At 45.4% G+C, this 8066-nt stretch overlaps 1 protein-coding gene across 3 annotated transcripts in view; it reads right to left on the bottom strand.

The window, feature by feature from the left end:
* Positions 1 to 8066, bottom strand: part of LOC122542726 (leucine-rich repeat and fibronectin type III domain-containing protein 1-like protein) — a 180812-nt gene that overhangs the window by 44730 nt on the left and 128016 nt on the right. The window contains exon 1 of one of the 3 annotated variants that reach the window (XM_043680703.1): positions 3826 to 3843. The exons of the other annotated variants lie outside the window; for them this stretch is intronic. The gene's annotated coding sequence lies outside the window, so the exon portion shown is untranslated. Of the gene's footprint in view, positions 1 to 3825; positions 3844 to 8066 lie in introns of those variants that run through there. 3 annotated transcript variants of the gene reach the window in all.

The raw sequence follows: 8066 nt of genomic DNA, 5'->3' as shown, positions 1-8066 counted from the left end.
ATTGTACTCTATGCTACTCTCTCCCCACCCCCACCCTCCTCTAGCTTATCTCTCCACACTTCAGGCTCTCTGCCTTTATTCCTGATGAAGGGCTTTTGCCCGAAACGTCGATTTTGCTGCTTGTCGGATGTTACCTGAATTGCTGTGCTCTTCCAGCACCACTAATCCAGAAGGAGATACAAAAGTCTAAATGCATATATCAACAGATTTAAGAACAGCAACTTCCTGCTGTTATTAGACTGCTGACTGGACTCTCAATTTTCAAATCTAATGTTGATCTTGTTTTTTATGCACATTTTCTACAGGTTTATCATTGTATTCTGCACTCTGTTCTATCGCCTGAATGCACTTTGTATGGTATGAATTGCCTGTACTGCACGTAAAACAAAACATTTCACTGTATACACATAGATGTGACAATAATAAATTACATCAAATCAGAAAAGGCATGAGTGTAAATGATAAGATAGTTATGTTGATGGCAATAGCTGAATTTTAACTTTCAGAAACATGAATAGAGAAGGAAGGAAGGTCGTATCAGAAACATAACAGTTTCTGGTGCCCTGAGTCTGAATTCCTGAAAGAATAGCAGGGGCAGGTTTAATGAAAGTCTGGTTTGGTTCCAATATTTAAATATTTAAAGTAAACCTGTGACAGTCAGAACTGATGCATCATAGAGATGTCATAACAAGAATGTCAAAGATGGAAACGCAAGATTGGCTCGTGCTGTTCAATACAGCCCTCAATGTGATTGAGTGGTCTGGAAGACCAACAGGAAGATGACATTGACCAATAGGAAGTTGACATTGACTGTGGAGCAAACAGGCTGTAAGCGACCAAGGAGCTCAGCAGCAGAAAGGTGGTGCAGGATTCAAACCAGCAAGAGGTTTAATGAATAGATAGAAGGAGTAAAAGTGAGGGGTGGGCATTTTCAAGGTCAAGCACTCTCCCTCTGTCTCCCCAAGCCTTGTTGTGCATAGCGCCCTGTACACCAGCAAAACCTTGTAGGTGGACTCTACCCTATCCCTTCCTATCTTCCCCTGATCTGCCATCGTTGACACTTAGTCGAGAGTGTGGCGCTGGAAAAGCATAGCAGGTCAGGCAGCATCCGAGGAGCAAGAGAGTCAACGTTTTGGGCAAGAGCCCTTCATCATTGACACTGACCTCATCCTATTGCCTTGTCATACCCATCCCTCCTAGTGACCCTCACCAATGTCGTCCTACCATCATCTTGCCTCAGCTCAATTCTTTGGGAAGTTACAACCCCAGAGAAGTCAGAGAACTGTGGGTGATCATTGTGTTATTGTTACCCTGACAGCAGAGAGGAGGTACACAAGACAACAACGGTCACCACATGAATGGCCAATGACAGAGTGGAGGTGACAGAATAAAGTAGACACATGGCATACATCGCTCACTCATGTTGCTCAGATCTCAGTAGCCAATGGGCCAACTCAATCAGAACCCTTTCACCTTACCAAAAAATATCAAAGAACTGTAATTGGTGGAAATTAGAAACAAAATCAGAAATCGCTGGAATAACTCAGCAGGTCTGGCAGCATTTGAAGAGAGAAAGCAGAGTTAGTGTTCCAGTGACCCTTCTTCAGAACTCACCTTTCACATTATATGTTCTGACTCATGTCTTCAGTCTCCCACTTACTCTGCAAGGCTCCCTCAGAATGTGGGGTGCAGGGAAAGATAAGGGGTTACTCACCCCAGGGGCGTGGATGTGTCACATGACTGGGGGGACACTCTGCATCATGACAAACACACACAGCAATCAGGTTGTGGCAAACATGGTGAAGCTCATCTCACAAGTGAGCAAGAGAGAGTGGAAGAGGGAGGGAGACAAAGAAAGTAAGGGAGACAGACAGCAATAGAGATTCAACATCAGAGGCTGCAGAGCTCTCTAAGCTCTGCCCAGCTCGATGTAAATATTCATGATTTGGTAGTGCTGGTGTTGGACTGGGGTGTACAAAGTTAAAAATCACACAATGCCAGGTTATAGTCCAACAGGTTTATTTGGAAGCACTAGCTTTTGGAGCACTGCTCCTTCATCACAGCTATCCATTGAAGGAGCAGCGCTCCGAAAGCTAGTGCTTCCAAATAAACCTGTTGGACTATAACCTGGCGTTGTGTGATTTGTAACGATGGTGAAAGTGAGGACAGCAGATGCTGGAGATTAAGAGTGGTGTGTGTGGAGCTGGAAAAGCACAGCCGGTCAGGCAGCATCCGAGGAGCAGGCGAGTTAACGTTTCGGGCAAAGGCCCTTCACCAGGAAACAATGTAAATATTGTGAGCCTTAGAGACCATTCAAGAGAACAACCCCAGAATAGCACAAAAATCATTTGTGGTGGTATCAGTTTTTCCAAACAATTGGGGAAGCTCCTTTTCCTCCAGTTGCCATGATGGCCCCAGGCCATTGGACACATTTGAATTCCCGCAGCAGGAATACTCAGTGCATGCTGGTGGACAGGGAATGGTCTCCTCACAATGTCTGCCTCAGAAACGGGATGCTCTTGGGAGAGCAGCAGAGCTGACTGAACTGATAAACATTGAGAATTAAATGGATATGTACTTGAAATGTCATAATGTTGGCAGTTATAGGCCAGATGCTGGCAAGTGGAATTAGTGTTGATTGGTCAGTAGGGTCGATAGGCTGAAGGGTTTCTTCTGTGCTGTAGGACTCTTGGTGAATGGAACCCTGGGTGCACCATCAGTGGGAAAACGGTGGAATAGGACAGAGATAGGGAGTCTGCTCAGAAAACCCCAATCTCAGCCACCTCCCCAGTCACAGCCACACATCCTGTGACCCTCCCAATGGCCACAATCAGCCTGACACAGGTACATGTGAATCAACATTGACTCCAAACCCCAGATGATATTAGAAAAGGAAGTCTGAGCAGATAGAGCAAGGATGCAAGCAGCCAGTCTCCACCTCTGTCTGGGAGACATTCTCGTTTCAAGTTCCATTGCGTTCTGCAGTTGACTTTTCACACACTTTTGGCAATTAAAATATTTATATGAATCTATTTCCCACCTGTCCCCAGCATCATTCAAACCATGAGTCATGAAATCTGAAACGATGAAGTATAAATGATCCCAGTGTGAGCAGAATTCTTTGGCTAAATTTCCTGGATTCCCATGAGTGAAGCTGGGTTAATGAATTTACTGAAATGAGGAAGAAATTGTTAATACTTCAATCGGAGCCATACTCAAGCAGAGAGACACTGGCAAAGGAATATTCACAACCTATTCTCATCAACATGTGATCCTAAAAGGGTGTGAATCTTCCAATCAGTCTTTCTGCTTTTCCATCAAAAGATAATAGCTGAAACTTGAAACCATAAACTGATGGATTAGCTTTCCAACATCTCATTAACATGACAGCATGAAGCTTCCTCATTAACCAAAGCTGAATCTGTTCCATTTTGTCTTGCTGATACCTGGTGCATTAGCAAGGTCTATCTGAACATTTCAAAAAGTCCCCCAGTGCTGGGATTGCAAGCTTTCAGCTAATGCAATAAATCACTGAACACATCGAGTCAATTGAAGGGTTCAGCTTCAGTAATTTTAGTGTTTATTACATATTTATGGAACACACTTGTCGATGGCCCACAAATACAGCAATTATATTTCATCCATTTCACAATGTTTCATGAGTTTTCAGCTGGTGAGAGTTATAATCACATTAAAGCTGAAAGACACCATCCATTCAGTTTCTTGTCTCGATGAACCATGCTGGAATGTTGAAACAGAACAATGGGACATATGGGCTTTCCCCGGCCCAGAGAGATGGCTCAAAGTTCAGGTAGTTCAACTCACTCGACACTAATGCTTCCGACCAGCTCACTTTGTGTGGATTCTGATGGGCTGGAGGTTTTGGAGTTTCTTTTAGTGCAAAAGTCTCAACAGGCAATAAACACAAATCGACATTGTTCTTTAAGAGCTGCATATTGAGATTTTTTTTTAGATTAGATTACATTACAGTGTGGAAACAGGCCCTTCGGCCCAACAAGTCCACACCGACCCGCCGAAGCGCAACCCACCCATACCCCTACATGTACCCCTTACCTAACACTACGGACAATTTAGCATGGCCAATTCACCTGACCCTGCACATCTTTGGACTGTGGGAGGAAACCGGAGCACCCGGAGGAAACCCATGCAGATACGGGGAGAACGTGCAAACTCCACACAGACAGTCGCCCGAGGCGGGAATTGAACCTGGGTCTCTGGCGCTGTGAGGCAGCAGTGCTAACCACATATGTGAAAACTGACACAACATTTCACTTTGACTTGATCCCCAAAGATTGTACGTCTATGCAGAGGGACAGCCTGGTTTAGTAGGGATCGAGGGGCATGGTGGCTCAGTGGTTAGTACTGCCTCACAGCACCAGGGATCCGGATTCGATTCCATCCTTGGGTGACTACCTTGTGAAGTTTGCACATTCTCCCCATGTCTGTGTGGGTTTCCTCCAGGTGTTCCAGCTGCCTCCCACAGTCTCAGGGTTAGGTGGATTAGCCATGAAAATTGCAGAGTAACAAGGGGTGGGGTGGGTCTGGATGGGATGGTTTTCAGAGAACTGGTGTGGACTTGATGGGCCAAATGGGCTGCTTCAACACTGTAGAGATTCTACGAAGTTGAACAATTCCAGGCAGGAAGCCAGTCAATCAGGCAGCATCCAAAAAGCAGGAGAATTGATGTTTTGGGCATAAGCCCTTCTTCAGGAATAAGGAGGGTGTGCCAAGCAGGCTAAGATAAAAGATAGGGAGGAGGGACTTGGCGGAGGGGCATTGAGAATGCGATAGGTGGAAGGAGGTAAAGGTGAGGGTGATAGGCCGGAGAGGGGGTGGGGACGGAGAGGTTGGGAAGAAGATTGCAGGTCAAGAAGGCGGTGCTGAGTCTGAGGGTTGGGACTGAGATAAGGTGGGGGAAGGGGAAATGAGGAAGCTGGAGAAATCTGTATTCATCCCTTGTGGTTGGAGGGTTCCTAGGCGGAAGATGAGGCGCTCTTCCCCCAGGCGTGGCAATACACCAGACAGTGGCAATACACCAGAAAGTCCCAACCCTCGGAAACATGACACCTGGAGGAAGAGTGCCTCATTTTCCGCCTAGGAACCCTCCAACCACAAGGGATGAATACAGATTTCTCCAGCTTCCTCATTTCCCCTTCCCCCACCTTATCTCAGTCCCAACCCTCAGACTCAGCACCGCCTTCTTGACCTGCAATCTTCTTCCCAACCTCTCCGTCCCCACCCCCTCTCCGGCCTATCACCCTCACCTTTACCTCCTTCCACCTATCGCATTCTCAATGCCCCTCCGCCAAGTCCCTCCTCCCTATCTTTTATCTTAGCCTGCTTGGCACACCCTCCTTATTCCTGAAGAAGGGCTTATGCCCAAAACATCAATTCTCCTGCTTTTTGGATGCTGCCTGATTGACTGGCTTCCTGCCTGGAATTGTTCAACTTCGTAGAATCTCTACAGTGTTGAAGCAGCCCATTTGGCCCATCAAGTCCACACCAGTTCTCTGAAAACCATCCCATCCAGACCCACCCCACCCCTTGTTACTCTGCAATTTTCATGGCTAATCCACCTAACCCTGAGACTGTGGGAGGCAGCTGGAACACCTGGAGGAAACCCACACAGACATGGGGAGAATGTGCAAACTTCACAAGGTAGTCACCCAAGGATGGAATCGAATCCGGATCCCTGGTGCTGTGAGGCAGTACTAACCACTGAGCCACCATGCCCCTCGATCCCTACTAAACCAGGCTGTCCCTCTGCATAGACGTACAATCTTTGGGGATCAAGTCAAAGTGAAATGTTGTGTCAGTTTTCACATATGTGGTTAGCACTGCTGCCTCACAGCGCCAGAGACCCAGGTTCAATTCCCGCCTCGGGCGACTGTCTGTGTGGAGTTTGCACGTTCTCCCCGTATCTGCATGGGTTTCCTCCGGGTGCTCCGGTTTCCTCCCACAGTCCAAAGATGTGCAGGGTCAGGTGAATTGGCCATGCTAAATTGTCCGTAGTGTTAGGTAAGGGGTACATGTAGGGGTATGGGTGGGTTGCGCTTCGGCGGGTCGGTGTGGACTTGTTGGGCCGAAGGGCCTGTTTCCACACTGTAATGTAATCTAATCTAATCTAATTTAGATGCAAGAGTCACAGAAAGTTAGCATGCAGGTACAAAATATGAGAGTGGCTAATTGGATGTTATCCTTTATTACAATTGGAATCAGCATAATGGCAAAAATGTTATGATACAGAGCATCGATGAGACTATATCTCGAATTGTATACAGTTTTGATCTTATTTAAAAAAGCATATTGACACTCAGGAGTAGTTCAGAGGAGGTGTACTGGATTGGTAACTGGAATGAGCATGTTATTATGAGGAAGAATTGGACATACTGACAGAGGTTCATTACACCAGAGAGTGGCAATACACTAGACAATGGCAATACACCAGAGAGTGGCAATACACCAGAGATTGGCATTACACCAGAGAGTGGCAATAACTAGACACTGGCAATACACCAGAGAGTGGCAATACACCAGAGATTGGCATTACACCAGAGAGTGGCAATACACCAGAGAATGGCATTACACCAGAGAGTGGCAATACACCAGAGAATGGCAATACATCAGAGAGTGGCAATACACCAGAGATTGGCAATACACCAGAGAGTGGCAATACACCAGAGAATGGCAATACATCAGAGAGTGGCAATACATCAGATAGTGGCAATACACCAGAGAATGGCAATACATCAGAGAGTGACAATACACCAGACAGTGGCAATACACCAGAGATTGGCAATATGCCAGAGAGTGGCAATACACCAGAGAGTAGCAATACACCAGAGAGTGGCAACACTTTGGGCAGTATTGGCCAAGGGCAAGATTGAGAAGAATGTCTTATATTCTGAGTTCCAAGTTCCAATACCAAACTCATGGATAGATGAGCTGCGTGTGTGGAACCTGTGCCCAGCATCCCCACACAGGAACAAGTAAATACATGAGGCATAAATTGAAAAATAGGAAGATTAGAAAGAAAAGAGTAATGATGATTATTTTTATCCTCAATTAAGTTTTGATTACTTTCAATTCATCCATGCTTCAGAAAAACAATTTTTTCACCCAATTTATAATCAATTATGGCATTTCCTTTAGGAATAAGCAATTTAAAGTCTTTAACTTTCTTGTATTAGATGCTGTATGGCTCATGAGTTCTGATAAAGGAACAAGTGGCAAAAACCCACTTTGAACCTTCCACTTACTCAGTGAAACCTGAGCTGAATGCTGAGCTAGTGGTCTTCTTCACTGTCTTCTTAATGAAGCCATTAATAGCAATCTGCTGAGCTCAGATAAGTCGCTTGGGTTTGATGCATCCTGGGAATGGAGAACATCTTGGCTGCTTCTCATCTGCTCATGACTTGTCCCATTTGATGAGCTCAGTAAAAGCAGGTTTGGAAGGAGAATGGGCTTGTAAATCAGGAGGGAGGAGTGACCTATTCACTTGCAGAAACAGATAAGTGTTTTACAAAGAAGTGCATCATTAAATTCCACTAGCATCATTGAGAAACATGTCTGGAGCTGCAGTTTCCCTAACAACAGGAATGAGTCACTTACCTAATTACCACCAACAACTTAGACCCCCAATGGCCACATTTCAGCTACAGGTAGCTAATTAATTTCTAATTTCTTATTACCTTATTTTTTAATTGCCTCCAAAATGTATTCAGTTTTATTTCCCATCAACACAAGTTACATCTGTGGCACAATTAACATAAAATGAAGTTGGTAATCTCTGGAGCATCCCTTTAACCTGTTTCTGATGGAATACGAATCCTATTTTACTTAGCTGAAAGTGTTTGGACAACATGTTCAGAACATCTTCCACCTCTCTGTTGTTCTCTCTGTCACTTTGTATCTCTTGTACTTCCTATTATTCTCCGTCTGCCTGTCTCCTTTTACTGTCTCTCTCCCCCTCATGCTCCCTCTCTCCCTCACTCGCTCTCCCCTTCCCTCATTCTCTCTTTGTCTCTCTCTCTTTCCTTCCCTCT

Source organism: Chiloscyllium plagiosum, chromosome 41 (genome assembly GCF_004010195.1).
Source record: "Chiloscyllium plagiosum isolate BGI_BamShark_2017 chromosome 41, ASM401019v2, whole genome shotgun sequence".
NCBI classification, from domain to species: domain Eukaryota; kingdom Metazoa; phylum Chordata; class Chondrichthyes; order Orectolobiformes; family Hemiscylliidae; genus Chiloscyllium; species Chiloscyllium plagiosum.
The sequence above is the reverse complement of the archived record's forward strand: the minus strand, read 5'-3'. Positions and strand labels throughout refer to the sequence as shown.